Source organism: Arvicanthis niloticus, chromosome X (genome assembly GCF_011762505.2).
Source record: "Arvicanthis niloticus isolate mArvNil1 chromosome X, mArvNil1.pat.X, whole genome shotgun sequence".
In the NCBI taxonomy this organism is placed as follows: domain Eukaryota; kingdom Metazoa; phylum Chordata; class Mammalia; order Rodentia; family Muridae; genus Arvicanthis; species Arvicanthis niloticus.
The window spans coordinates 90,563,094-90,579,449 of record NC_047679.1 but is presented as its reverse complement, the minus strand read 5'-3'; the positions used below and the strand labels follow the sequence as shown (position 1 = coordinate 90,579,449).

Below are 16,356 nucleotides of genomic sequence, written 5' to 3'. Positions count from 1 at the left end.
TTCCACGTGGATTATTTCATTTAATGTTATTTTAGGAGATAAGTATTATTGACATCATTATTTTTCATGTAAGATATCTATATAAAAAATCTGTGGACTCAAGAGGGAAATAAATGGCCTTCTCTAGGTTACACAGTTGGTATAGGTCAAAGTCAGGATTCTAAACTACCTTTTAGCTCCCAGTTCAGTACTCTTTCTATGATACCTTTTAGGCTCCATATTTTGCACACAGGGAAGTCTGGTTGTGTTGGGTGATCACTTTGTCCTTCTTACATGGACAGTTCTTTGTTTTAGTGCTGACAGTCTGCCCCTTGAATTCTCTCTGTCTCTCTGTCTCTGTCTCTGTCTCTGTCTCTGTCTCTCTCTCTCTCTCTCTCTCTCTCTCTCTCTCTCTTTCTAACTTGGATGATCACCCTAATGTCCTTCTAAACCAGAGGTATAATCTCACTCACTATAATTTTTCTCTACTGTAGCTATGTCTCAACTCAAACAAATTTCACTGAGTTTAATAATTTAATATTACACACACTTGCTTCAGACAGGCTACGAAGATTCAAGGAAAAAAATCTACACATAAGTTTGTTTGTGGCAAACATAGTACCTGATGTAAATCAACACTCAAGACTATTTAACCATTCCGTGATGGACAATGTGATACATGGACAGGACGAAGCAGGGAACTTGAGGTTAGAGGACTGCCTGGTTCAAGGTCAGTAAAGCATTTCTCTACACTTTGATTTCAGGCAAGATTCTTGCCTTCTGCTCATCCTATAATGGTGAAATTAAATACATATAAAATGGCTGGGCACATTAGCAATATTCCATTAGGAAAGTGTGAAGCTGCTAACAAGCCTAGCATCATACGTGTCTTGTGGTAGGATGGCCTGGCTCTTGGCAGCTGTTTCTGTATTCAGCAGAGCCCTGAGACACGAGAGCTATAGATCCTTAAAGCTGTGGAAATGAACAGATCAGCTCTGTCATGGCCACATCGTTTGGCCAGCACAGGTACAATCTTAGCTTGTTCTCTCATGGCTACCTGATAGCTAAATGGAGAGCACTCTTCCATCCTTCTTGAATCCTATTTACTTATTTACGAAATGTGCCGAATATGTTCCATGCCTCTGGGTGTAATTAGTAACAAACAGGCTGTGACATCCTAGTTACTGCCTCCGGACACTTCTCAGAAGGCAGGAAACATAGAAATAGCCCCATGCTCTTGTTTATAGATACTCAACACAAATGCAATTTAGAAAAATGAATAATATTAAAGGCTTGAACCTTGGAGAGCACGTAACCCAGTTTCTTTATCCAGAGAGGAAATGACATATGTAAGAAATTCATCTCTGAAACAGCCGGTTGTTTATACTAAGAAATCTGGTGGTGCATTGGTGGCAAAATCTAAGATTAAATCTGAGAAAAAGAAACACATGATGAAAAAAAATGGGGAAAAAAAAACGCACTTGCAGTTTGCCATTTTATTATGAGTCTGATATTTCTTCCAGAGCCACAGGCTGCTATCACAGTGACCCTGTTTGCTGAACTGAGGTGATACTTTTAAGGTGGGCAATCCACTCCCCATTCACTGGCAGATAAAGCCTGGTATTAGTGAACTTACTGCTTCGGTCAACCAAATATATCTACTTTTGTTTTGAGGCTTCCCTGCTACACCTTCAACTAGTGATTACCTCAAACTGATAGGCCTGGTGCCTCACTCAGAAAAACCCTGCCCTACTTTGCTACAATGGGGGGTAAAATGCAAAATTGGGATCTTGTCCTTACTGTTGATCCTCTTCATCTGGCAGGTATGGAGATTCTTCTTAGTTCTCCAAAGCACCCTGCCAAATAGTAAAAAAAAAATGGAAGAGCCTTTGCTCATCTGCCCTGTGGTTCCTCAGTGCCTTCTCTGGCTTAGTTTCCTATTTCACATCCAGTCTTTCGCTGCTGTTTGCATGACTGGGGACGGAAACTAGGGTCTCTTGCATGTGCTCTACCACTGAGTGGCACCTCTCCACTTAGTGACACTTTCTTTCACTCAGCTGCCCATTTTCTAACATGTACACGCACCAGTCATTCTGCTGACTGAAGACCTTCATACTTGATTTTTCTACTCTGCCTTGAATAATCTTCCTGACCTTGTCCTTCCGCCATGACCTTCTCAGTCACCTTTTCCTTAGTCCTGCTAAAGCTATAGCCCTGTCACTTGGGATACTCTTTGTATAACCTATCACCTTTCCGTGCTTCCTGTGTCTGCCTGGCACTTGTGAACATCCAGCATAGTAAGATGCTTTAGTTCTTTTCTTTTAGTACTTTTCTTTCTCAGAAGAATTTTAAGTTTTACTGAAGTAAGGACTGCTGTCTTTTCATAGAGATCACAGCACCTAGAAAATATCCTCATTCAGATAATGTAGCTATTAAGTGAAGGATATATACCCCTGATACAGATATGTGTGTGTGTGTGTGTGTGTGTGTGTGAGAGAGAGAGAGAGAGAGAGAGAGAGAGAGAGAGAGAGAGAGAGAGAGAGAAACAATGAGACTAATGAGACTTATCCTGTAGGATCAAATATATAAGGTAACTATCAGGTGAGGGTTTTTTTTATTTCCAAGAGAAGGGGATGAATGAATGCCTTAATTGTATGATTCCCTCTACACTTTCAGGAGAGACTTGGACACTTGAGAGCTAAGAGATGACATTGCTTCATTCCCTGTCTGTCTCATAGGTATTCTCAGAGACACCCAGCCCTTATCTTAGGTGCTTAGTCCACAACACAACAGGATAATACTTAGTGTCTACTTATGGCATACTTTTGATTTCTTAAACTATCATAAGCTATTATTATATATTATCATATATACCTTTATATATATTATATAATATACATATGTATTATATATAATATTTATATAATTTAATATAACATACTTATTTATTATACTATATATACAATTATTATATATTATACTACTATATACCAGGATTTTTATATAAACACACAAAAATGCATGCATCAAGGAAAGATAGAATTGCCCTCATTTGGACAATAGCAAACCAAGACTTAGAGAAACTGAGTAACTTGACAGAAGTCTTAGGACAAGCAGTATAGAAAGGTAAATTTCTATAATACCTGTTAATAGCACCCAGAGATTCTTCTCTCCTTGTCCCATCATGCTGTAGGTGAAGAAAGGGAATGTGGCTTTATACAAAGATTTTGTTTGTTTGTTTGTTTTTTATATTCTAATCTATAGGTCAAAATCATTAGTCTTGGCCTTACGTGGCATTTGTAGGATATTTTCAGTTTCCAACTACAAAATGTCTCTATAATGACAGGAACTGAATTGCTGCCCTGTCCCACCCCTGCATACCCATGGCAACAAATATCAGTCTTGAAGACCATGGACCAAATTTGCTTGACTATATTTCATTCTGGTAGCATAGCCAGAGCTAGAAGACCAAAATATCAGGATTTTACATTCTGTCACATTCAGTCTGACCATTCTGGGGACAGTGTAAAACTTCTGTTCTTCCTTGTTTTGAGCATGCTAACAGGAGCTAATGAGTCCCAAGCCTATATCACTGTACAAGTAAATTCCCAGAGACAAAAATGTTCCATCAAGCAGAAAGTGATGGGAAAGAATCAGGGATCCTTGAAATCTATTAAAATTGCACCTATCTTTCACATAGTCACCCTATGACAAAAAAATCTGTTATTCGTTTAACATATGTTGATAGAAGAGAATGGTCAGGCCATGAGCTTAGTGAATATGACTGAAAGGACAATGTAAGTCCATGTGGTACAGGAAAGAAACATGTAACTAAATAAATGGATGCCCAATATGGCAAATACCATGGTGAGAGTAAGAGGAAAATACAGAGAACATATAGACTCCTCCCATTGCTCCAACATTTTCTGGAAGATATAGAAATGGGTTTTCTTAAATGGGCAAACCTTACACCATTAACTCTGTTTTCATCAACCTGATGCTTATTATCACCCACATATTCTAAGATAGAGTGGTGGACCTTATTCATTCATATGTTTATTTCAAAATGATAGCAACGAGAAGCTTACATCATGGCCAGTCCACTGAACTGCAATGGCCAGGATTCTGTCCCATAGGTATTGGTGGCTCTGTGCTATGTGCTTCAGATGCACAGAAATTGCCAACACTGGCAAAGAAAACCATACTTTTGACTTATTCACAAGGCAGGAGTCAAGTGAAAATCCAAATTCTGGAATTATAAAAACAGCATATTAAAATGCTCCCAGTACAGAGGTTTGCAAGCTACATGTTAGGGAGGTAGGATTAGAATTGTTTGCAAATCTTGAAAAGTAGCATTCTGATATATTGAGGTTCTTCACCTCTTGGTGTCATTTACTTGCCACTCTTCAATTAAGGATGATGCTGTAAAGAAGTTAAGAGTATTATCTGTTACAAAGAGTCTATAGAAGAAGTACTCATGTGCAGAATACTTTGGGGGCAATAATTCTGACAATGAATGACTTGCTGCTACAGAAATAAATTGGCTTGTACTACCATCAACTCAGAGAAGGAGACGAAGACTATACGGACAAGTACATTTACTCTCAGCCAGCATCAGAGGCCTTGAAAGCTGATCGTAGTCAGAGTCAAAGGCCAGAATGGCCAGAGAAACCTGGCAGAATGTGGAAAGATACCCACTTGAGAAAGTTACAAGGTTCAAATAATGACATGAGAGGTTTTTCTCATCTTATGTCTTGAATCACCAACATGAGAGAGAAAAGCTAGAGGTACAAAGGGGAATCTCAGGCTGGGACTAGCATCAAAGTGGAATGAAACATTGAATTCCCAATAGAATCACCTGGGAATATTAGAAGATGCATATGATGTGGCTGAAATCCCAGTGATTCTGATGTAATTAATCTGCAGCAAGTCCCAGGTCCTGTTGAAGCTTCTAAAGTGATTTCATCCTGTAGTCAGAGGTGAGTATACCTTTTCACCGATCTTAGTCACAAGCAAGTAGCCTAGTTTTGCCTCTGTCAGTGGCTTTCAAGGTGTGTTTCCCCCCCCAAAATAAACATCAATCAAAAGTATATTAGACAGCCACCTCTTGGGAACCCTCTCCCAGTTCAGATCTATTTAATCAAAAGCTCCAAAAATGAAGGCTAGCAATCTGTTTAAACTATGAAGGTGGTAACTACGAGATTTAACCAACAGTGACATGAAATGAACCTATCTATTCTACAACAAGGAAGAACTTATAGGCACTCTGACCCCTAGCTGAACAAATATTTTATAGCTAAAGATGTTGAAGGAAACAAGAAAAGATGCCAGTAAATTAAGAATAGATATCCATCAACCTGTAACTGTCAATGTTGATCTGACAACAGCAGGTGCTATGTCATGGTATGGAGGGTTTTATTTGGTAGCATATGATATTTTAGTTGGGTTCTTGTCTCTGCCATCATAAGACAATGTCATTGGAATTAGGTGTGTGTGTGTGTGTGTGTGTGTTTCTACAGTATCAAACTTTTATATGGCTTTTCAAAAGTTAGTTTCCCACTCCCATCCCCACCACTTTTTTGCCCTCCCATTCTACCCTCTTTAATGCCCCTGTTCTAATTTCTGATATATCCCCTTATAATACTGTATGATTTTTCCTTTCCTTAGAAGACCTCTTATACCCCCTGCTCCCTTACTACATACCTAACCTCTGTGAGTATTCATATGTCTAAAGCATAAACTCCATGTATAATAGAAAACACGAAATGTTATTGTGGGTCTGGGTTACCTCACTTATGATTATTTATAGCTTTACCCATTTGTCTGTAAATTTTATAATCTCATTATTTTTACAAGTAGATCATATTCCATTGTGTAAATGTGCCACATTTTCATTATACATCCATCAGCTGATGGCCATCTAGGCTGTTTCCTAATTCTGGTTATGATGAATACAATGGCAATGAATGTGGACAAGCAAGTATCTCTGTAGTAAGGTGGAGAGTCCTTTGTGTATTTAACCAGGAAGTGCATAACTATTATGGAAGATGTATTTTCAGCTTTTCTAGTAACCTCCAAACCAGTATCCATAGTGTCTGTATGATTAGTTATATATTTTCAAGTAGTTGTCCAAAGCATCCCCATAGATTACCTCCTGAAACATTGCAAGCTACTGTCTATGCTATTACTTGCCCTGTACAACTTGACAGTAAGATTTTGTTGTTAAAACTCGACATACTTCTGACACAGAGCATGGAGCAATCTAGCTAGTACACACCTGGAAGATTCATCCCTACTGGCTACTCTTCATAATGGTAGGAGGTGCAATATAACCTACCAAAGGAGGAAAGCAATCATAAATCTCACGAAGCTGCAAATGCTCTGAGACATAATAATGACCTGTCTACAACATATGCCTAATCACGTGATAGTAGTACAAACAATACTGGAGTATCCAACTACTTTTAGTTGTATTTAAGTCCCACTGCTTAAGATGGAACCCACATACCTCATACTACTAATATTAAAATGGCCAAGGACCTGAGTCCTATTAACATGTTACTACATCCACAGATCACTTCATCACTCAGCCCTCATCACAGAAGCTTATTTTTGCAGTAGATTAACCCAAAGACCCCACAACTACACAATGCACCCAGACTGAGAGACTTTGGAACACTCCATCCTAAATGGGATGTCTTCAACACTCTCTTCCCCTCAAGACTCATGGATCTATACAGAGGAGGAGGCAGAAACGTTGTAAGAGACAGAGCTGGTGGATGATTTCAAGGAAACATCTTCTTTCAAGCACAATGGGGCTGGTACACGTATGAATTCACAGTGACTGCGAAAGCTAAAAGCAAAGGCTGTTGGCTGGTGAGGATGTGGGGAAAAGGGAGCCCTCATTACTGTTGGTGAGACTGCAAATTGATCCACCCACTCTGCAAATCAGTGTGGAAAAACCCTCAAAAGGCTCATACAACTCCTAGACCTATGCCCAAAGGACTCAACAGCCTACTCCACAGATGCTTGCTCAGACATTTTCTTCACTGCTCTATTTATAGTAGCTAGGAAATGGAAACAACCTAAATGAATTTCACCTGACATATGCATAAGCTAAAAGTGGTTCATATACACTCTGGAATACTATTCAGCTGTGAAGAAAAATGGAATCATGAAACTTCCAGCCAGATAGATTTAACCAGAAAAGATCTCATGTTGATTGAGATAATCCACACAGAGAAAGACAAATGGTACAAGGTCTCTCTTATCTGAGTTTCCTAAATCCAAAACATTAGATGTGAGGACATAGCTTTAAACTATATTTAAACAAAAACAGTGACTAGAACAATGTGTAAAATAAATTTTATGACCACTGTAGCAAAAAAGGCTTAGGAGAAACAAATGAAAGTGTGTTGCTGAAACATTTGTACACATGTTCTAGGGAAGGTTGTATAATATTTTATTTAAAGATGTATCTTATACATTCTCATAGAAGTAGTAAAATATATATAGCAGTTAAAGCTTAAAAGCCAACAAAGGAGATGAAATGTAATGATAAAAATTCAATTACTCTAAAATCAATGCTAACACAAAAAGAACAAGTGATAGCTGTAACAAATGAAAAACAAATAGAGAAAAGGATTCAGCCTATCTTATTATCTAACGTATTACTGTTATGGTTTAAACAGCATATAATTCAATACAATAATATCCATCTGTATAATGTCTTAATAAAACATTTCAAACAAAACAGACATGAATATGGTGAAGGAAAATGAGTTTTTAATATTATATACCTTGTAGACACTAATGAAACTAATGAGTTGGGATATTATTTCTGTGATAAATTATTATGATAATAACAACTTATGAGAGAATGTGTTTATTCTAGCTCATAGGGTTGGGGAAGTCAAGGTACCAGGAGTTTGAAACAGTTGGTCATATCACATCCACAATTAGGAAATAGAGAATGATGAATACATGCTGCTGCTCAGCCCTCTTTTCTACTTACACTGTTCAGAATCTGATCCAGTGAATGGTGGCATCCACAGTGGACATGTCTTCCCATCTCAATGCAATCAAGATCTCTCTCTGTCTCTCTGTCTCTGTCTCTGTGTCTCTCTGTGTCTCTGTCTCTGTGTCTCTCTGTGTCTCTCTGTCTCTCTCTCTCTCTCTCTCTCTCTCTCTCACACACACACACACACACACACACACACACACACACAGAAGCCTGATTCCTAAAGTTTTCTCTATTCTTCTGAGGTGGTAATTAATACTGACAATCACAGTGATACTGTATACGAGAACACTTTTTAAAAGGAAAAAGATACAATAATATTAATAAATGTAAAAATACAAAAAAATCATTTGTTACTGAGAGTCTTGCCACATTTGTAATGAAGGGGCAACTCCTGAACTCTTTGATTTTTTTTTAAGAATATCAATATAAAACCTCATATAACTCATACTTAGTTATTAGTTTATTTTCCTCTGTGCTCAGAAATAAGAAAAGAGTATTTATTCTCAAAGTTTTCATTCAAATCCACAGGTTTTAGCAGCTACAATTTAGGAAAGGAAAGGCAATACAGTTATCCAGATCAGAAAGAAAGCTGTTAAGCTATTTTATGACTAACATGTACAAATAAATCAATCCAATTTACAAACTAAGCAATCAAAATTAACACGTAGACTCTCAGAAAAGAATAAAGATAAATATCAACATATAAAACCAATTGTGATCACACAGATTAGCAATGACACTTTATAAATAAATAAAATGAGAAATGCTTACAAACGCACCAAAAATGATATACTTATGAATAAAGGCTGACAAAGCCCATTCAAGGTCTGAGCACTGACACCTACAAACCATTGCCAACAGAAATTGAAAAATGAAATAGAATATACTGTGTTTATGAGATAGGAGATTCAATATCATTGTCATTTCTTTATAAACTGATCTCTTAATGGAATGACATTCAAAATTCTGGCATGATTTATAGTTACAGAGAAGGAATTTGCTACCAAGACAAAGGACTATGCTAAACTATTGTATATTATACAGATATATCTATCCAACCACATTGAACTAAGTTCTTTTGTATGAACAATTTTTATTGTATTATTTGAGACAGGCTTTCAATATTCATCACAGGCTGCCCTCAAACTCTTGATCCTTTTGCCTTTGCCTCCCAAGATCTGGGATAGCTGGCATATGCCACATGCTTCTCATCTCTAAGGTAACATTTTAAATGGATTAGTATGCAGGCATATTAATACACTTCTACCCTCTGAATTTGGTGCCCACTCCCATTTGCATATGTTGGAACTTAATCTCCAGTGTAGTGTTAAAAGGTGGGACCTTTAAGAGACAAACAGATCATGAGAGAGGTCTTGAAGAGTTTGATCATTACCTTTACAAAAGAAGCTGTAGGGAAAACGTTGGTCATTTCATGTTACATAGCCTATAAAGCACTGATTAAACTGTCGGTAGGCACTGAATTTGTAGATACTGGGGTCTTGGATTTCTCACACTCCAGATGTGTATGCAATGAATTTCCATCGTCTACAAATTACTCAGTCTGGGGCATTTCACTATAGAATCTCAAAAGCACATCGATTTCCTATTCCTATCTGATAATAAGAACTAGGTATGGTAGCAACATCACAGTAATGAATCCATCTAGAGTCCAGATATTCAGTGTTAATGCCATTCTCTAAGGAAAGAAATTAAATTCAGTTGGAGATGTGAATGTACAGCAAGAAAGAACAGTGCAGGCCTGGAGTAACTTGTAGTAGCCCAAAACAACATGCTTTTAAAGATAAAAGAGACCTTATCAAAGGGTTATATATCCAATCTGAAAGAGCACTGCATATCCAAAACCAGAACAACTTGAATTATACAATATTGTGGAACTGACAGTAAGACCCCATTGCTGAAGACAACACCTACACAATTCATTGCACATGGAGATATCAACCCAGTGCCTACAAAGAGCCTTCACTGCTAAGGTCCAGGGTCTTTGGTACAGGAAGGCACTCTCCATGCTACCACAAGAGAAGCATAAACACAAAGACAGCCACAAACCCTTTATCTGGGACAATGCATTGCATGTAAAATATGCTAAGCAGTGACGGCACAAAGATTATGAGAGTAGCCAACTAAAATAACTGATTTGACTTAATGTCCACTCCATGAGATGGAGCCCATCCCCAACACTGCTTGGATGAACAAGAACTTGAGACTAAGATACCCCAGGGACCTAGGGAAAAACCAAGTAATACCGTGATTAAGGGGATGCAGCCAGCAATAAACTAATTCCTAATGATATTCTACTATACTCAAAGATCAGTGCCTCACAGCCATTAACAGAGAAGCTTCCTCCTGCAGCAGACAGAGACAAATATGAAGACCCACAGCCAGACTATGCAGAGAGAGAGAGAGAGAGAGAGAGAGAGAGAGAGAGAGAGAGAGAGAGAGAGAGACCCCCTTGGAATACTCAGCTGTGAATGGGATGTCTCCCTCTAATCCTTCCCTTCACAGTTCAGGGAACTCCTAGGAAGAGGAGGTGGAAAGAATTTAAGAAGCAGAGGGAATGGAGAACACCAAAAAAACAAGGCCCTCTGAATCAACATGAACAAAGCTCATATGAACTCACAGAGACTGAAGCAGCAAGCACAGGGCCGGCATGGGTCTGCACCAGGTCCACTTTGTATATATTATGATTCTAATTTAGTATTACTATGGGATTCCAGACTGTGTGAATGAGTGGATCTCTGTTATGCCTTCCCTTGGACTCTTTCCCTTCTGTTTGTCTTGTCTAACTTCGATGTGATAGTTTTGTTTCATTTTATTATATTTTATTTTGTTAGTTTTATAAAGAATGAATGAATGAATGAATGAATGAATGAAAGAAAAACTAGCAACTAGGATAAAGGTTAACAACTGAACTATCACTTATACCTCCTGAAAGAGGGAAAATCAGTTTTCTCCAATAGAGTGACACTTCCTGGACAGGCTTCATTTTCAGGAGAGATTTTGTGTGTGTTTTATTTGTTAACAGTTTGTTTGTCTTCTTTTGGAGGGTGATTTTATTTTGTTTTCCTGGTTTGTGTGGGGGGGATGTATTGTAGTTTTGTTTTGTTTTTTTTTCCGGAGTAAAGATCTTTATGTTGGAGAATAGGGAGAAGGAGAGGATCTAAAAGGACTTGGGGGCGGGGAAGAATATAATCAAAATATAATTAAATTCAAAAATTGTTTTAGATAATAAAAATATTTTCTAAAATATCAATATTGTGGAATTATAAACCAGTGAACAAAATAAATATATGAGAATACGCATACTTAAATGCTTCAATAAACAACTCCTCCTTACTCAGTAATTCTAATTAATAAATGCAAACTAAATAAGTAAAGATAAAATAGCTATTAGAGCACCATAGTAACAGCTGCTACCAGCGCAATATACTGATAGATGCTAATGTTAGTGCATACAACCTTAAGACGAAATGGAATAGTTATATAACCTTTAAAGCTATTTTCCAAAATTTTATTAATTACTGTGCCAGCTTTAATATATACCCACATGTTGTTTTTAACAATCCTCCTTCCTTGATACTGAGATAAATTATATCATCTCTCCTTAAAACTGAACTTGGTTGCTTTCATCTTAAAGAATAAACCATGAGCACAGAAAAATACTAAGTTTATTGGGAAGAAATCCTGTTAATAATACTTGAATCAAGTGATCAAGTTCAATACCACTCATGATAAGTCACTTGTCTATCATGTATTATACGAGAGGGGTGAGAGTTGTGAGAATTACAAGAACCTAAAATAGTGTAGATGGGGAAATTATATGCTATTTTTCAACTCATCTGTAGCTCTAAAACGATTTTTTTAAGTGCTTAAAAACCCCATGCAAGATTTGTTGTAGCCGATGCCAATTCTAAAATTTGGCAAAGTGATTCTAAAATTCAGTCGCAAATGCAAATGATTTAGAACAGCCAAAAACACTTTGGAAAGAATAATAAAGCCCGGAGACAAGTTTCAAAATTTCAAGATTTTTAAAAGCTCTTTGTGGAGATACTATTGCATATAAAATGCTGCATCTAGGTAATGTAGATAAATTTTTGAGTTTGAAGATGAGTATATCTCAAGAAACCATAATAAAAAATAATTCCATAAAAATGTTCACCACTAAAACTTTCCTCCTGCCCTCTATAGTATTATTACTATCTTGTCATAAGTACACTTTAACGTAAGAGCTCCTATGTTAGAAAATATTGAAATATATAACATAGCATTGTTAGCTATAGGCACTACACAATACGGCTCAGTTTGCATAATTGAAACTTCATACTAATAAATCCCCACCAATTCCAAATAAATTCCTCATCCAGTTCCTGGAACACAGCATTTTAATCTCTGCTTTTATGAAGTTAGCTACTTTAATAAGCAGCATGATATAGGTAGGATGTCTCTCATGACTTCATTGCTTCCAGGTTCATCCATGTTGTCACACACGGCAGGGTGTTTTCTTATTTTAAAAACTAATATTCCACTATATACATATACATATGCATATACATATACATATATTGTGTTATTATTTTCCATCCATCAGTAGATGTTTAGACTGCTGACATATTTTAGATAATATGAAAAATGTTTCCATGAGTGAATCACATCAAAGGCCTGGTGTCACTTCCCTGGATTATAGTTACACATCACACATTGATGGCCTTGCCAATGATGGACTACAATCCTATTACCTAATAAAATCTTAGCTATCTTTATGTTGCAGCATAATGCATTACTCACATGTTTATAGTGGCACTGCTATAAACAAACCTGTTATGTTACCACTCATATAAACGTATAGCATTATCCAACTTGCTCTTATACATGACACTGGTGAATAATAAAAAAAATAACATTTATTTTTCCATGTTTATTGAACTATAGCTTTATCATTTTTGACTCTGTTCCCACTTATTGAAAACACTTTAGTATAAAACAGTGCATCACATTAGGCCACAAAAGTCACATTTACCACATCTCTTAATTTCATCCTTTTCCCTTGTACATGCTCTGATCTTGTGTTGCTTTATTTATCACAACTCCAGGAGCAATCAACTGTACTACAGAGCATATTTTGTCATAAAGACTAGATATACGCACATGGGTTTATAGAAACATAATTAGTTGTGTACATAAAGGCAAAATAGTCTAAACGCACTTCCCAGAGCATATCTCTGTATCACAGGATCACTCTATTTTTAAATTTATTTTATGTTTTATTATATTCATTTGTATATCTGGGGAGAAGGGTGCATGTGCATGGATCTCCCCATCCACCATATGGCTTCCAGAAATCAAATTAAGCTATTCAGGATTGAAAGTGAGTGCCTTTACTCAATGAGCCCTCTCAATGTCCAGGTTTTGGTTTTGGTTTTGGTTTTGGTTTTGGTTTTGGTTTTGGTTTTGGTTTTGGTTTTGGTTTTGGTTTTGGTTTGTTTTGGTTTGTTTTGTTTTGTTTTTAGGAATCTTTATGCTGTCGTCCATAGTGCCTGTATCAATTCACATTCCCAACAACAGTGTACAAGGGTTGCCTAAAGCCACATCCTTGATAATGCTTGATATCTTTTATCTTTTTTTTCATACTAGCCGTTTTAGCAAGCGTGCTGGGTAGTTTTATGGAAACTGGACACAAGCTACAGTCATTGGAAAAGAAGGGGCCTCAATTGAGAAAAGGCCTCAACAAGTTTGGGCTATAGGCTGGCCTATAAGGCATTTTCTTAGTTATTATTGTAGGAGTACCCAGCCCATCGTGGGTGGAGCCATCCCTGGACTGGTGATTCTGGGTTCTATAAGAAGGCAGACTGAGAAAGCCATAGGAAGCAAGCAAAGCCAGTAAGCAACACCTTTCCATGGCCTCTGCATCAGTTCCTGCCTCCAGGATCCTGCCCTGCTTGAGTTCCTGTCCTGACTTCTTTTGATGATGAACAGTACTGGGGAAGTGTAAGCCAAATAAACCTTTTTCTCTTCCAGTTGCTTTGGTCATGGTGTTTTATCATAGCAATAAAAATCTTAACTAAGACAACAGGCATGAGGAAACTGTTTCATTGTAGTTTTGATTTGTACTTACTGAATGATTAATGACATTCATCCCATGCTGGTCATCTGCAAGTAATTTTTAGAGGTATGTCTCCTTGATACTTTTGAATATTTTTTGGTAGTGCTAGGGCCTTGTGAATCCTATGCAAGCACTCTGCCATTGATGTACTATGGCTCTAGATGCTCTACCCATTTGTGCTTCTTCTTGATACTAATTTTTATGAATCCCTTTCATTTCTTTCAGCTCTCTGCTTTGCAAACAATTTCCACCAATTTTAGGTTACATATTTATTGTTTGTTGTTTTGTTTTGGGCTGCTTTAGCCCCGATGGAATTCCATTTGTCTATTTTTCCGTTTGTGGCTGTGCTTTTATTATCATGGCCAACAAATCACCCACAAGGTCAATAACAAACTATTTCTTATATAGTCTTCTAGGAATTGAAGTGCCTTGGATCTAATTTTAAGTCTTTAATTCACTTTAGTTGACCTTTTTGGATTGAGTTTAGTTCATTTCTCTGAGCGTGAATATACAGTTTTCTAAATACCATTTGTTGAAATTAAGAACTTTTCTCCCTTTATATTCTCATCACCGTTGTTAAACATTAATGATTTGTATATGTGAGAAAAAGCGTAAAAAGTAGAAAGAAAAAAACCAATTATCTCTGTATGCAGGTGACATGATTTTATGCAACACAGACCTAAATGTGTTACAAAATAATTATGTCTAATAAATTCTGCAAAGCTGCAGAAAACAAAATCACCAACATACAAAATCAGTTTTGCTTCTAGACACTAACAAACTATCTACAAAGGAAATAAGAAAAATAACCCCATTAAAAAGAACAAACTTCTTAGAAATAAAGTTGTTAGTGTAGAAGGCTGCTGATATGGACAGTGATAATTATAAGATACTCAGGATAGTTTGCAAGGCTAAATAATTAAAACAGTATATGCCATTCATTTAAGAATTGACCAGTGGCACAATGGTACATAATATAGACCCAAGAAATACACACGTACACATACATGTTCAGTTGACTTCTTAGTGGTGATTCAACAGAAAATTTATTGGGAAAAATGATAGGATCATCAACAGACGGTGTTCTTAAAACTAGTCATATAAAAACTGAAATTCATTTCACAACATAGAAACAAATGAACTCAATGTTGATCATATACTTAGAAGTAAAACCCCAAATTTTAGAACCTTCTAGAAGAAAACACAGAATAATTTTAGGTAAAAGATTCCTTGGATGCAGACATGAAGAACAAACCCCATGTAAAGAAATTAATAAGTAATGCTTCAACAAAATTTGAATTACTTTCTTTAAAAGAAAGCCACAAGCAGGAGAAGTAAAAGACAGTCGAAAGACTGAACACTGGCATGGTGGCATAAACTTGAAATTCCAGCTCTTGAGAGGTGGAAACATGAGGATCAAGAGCTTGGTGCTGGTGGCGAAATGTGATGGCTCATGGTTAAAGGGGCTTGCTTCATGAATGATGACCTTACTTCACCCCCTAGGATGCACATGGAGGATGGAGAGAATTACACTGAAAGGAGAATACTGACTCCTGCATGGTATCCCCTGTCCTCCACGGATATGACATGGCCTGTGTGCATGTGCATACTCACGTTCACTCAAATAAATAAATAGATGTGATGAAAAAGGAAATATACAAAATAGATCAATGCCTCCCTGGGCTACAGAGTAAGTTTGAAGCTAGTCTGTACTTTGTGACATCCTGTCTCAAAATGAAAAAATACTGTGAGAAAATTATTGCCACGCTTATGTTATGGATATCCCTCAATCTTACTGACTCCTTTTGTTTTGCTATTTTATTTAGAGTGTGTTTGGTTTGGTTTGTATTTGTTTTGGCGGCGCTCGCTTTTAATCTCTGCTCTGACTCGATTTGGGGGGGATAAGAACTGAATGGGCAAGCACCTTCGACTTCGCCCATGCCGTCTCCTGCTGAGGGTCTCAAACCTGTGCACAGGGGTTTCTAGACTTTCTTTCCTAGGCTTCTGGTCCGTATCTCCCAGGATGCCATTGTTGCCACTCGGACGAAATCGGGTGTCACTTCCTTGTCTTCTTTGTCCCTCACCGGTTTAGAAGGCTAGGAAACAGGCCCTTATATGTAGGTAGCAACGGGTGTGGAAGTAGGGTCCTAGCATGATCTGAAACAGCATGGATAGCCAAGGGACTGGTCTAGCAGTTAAAAACCTCTTCACACTCAGGATTGGTGGCTCTAGCGGG

The 16,356-nt window shown here is 37.3% G+C and overlaps 1 protein-coding gene across 1 annotated transcript in view; it reads right to left on the bottom strand.

Moving 5' to 3' along the window:
- Rtl4 (retrotransposon Gag like 4) overlaps positions 1 to 16,356 on the bottom strand; it is a 324,491-nt gene that overhangs the window by 265,919 nt on the left and 42,216 nt on the right. The gene's annotated exons all lie outside the window — the stretch shown is intronic.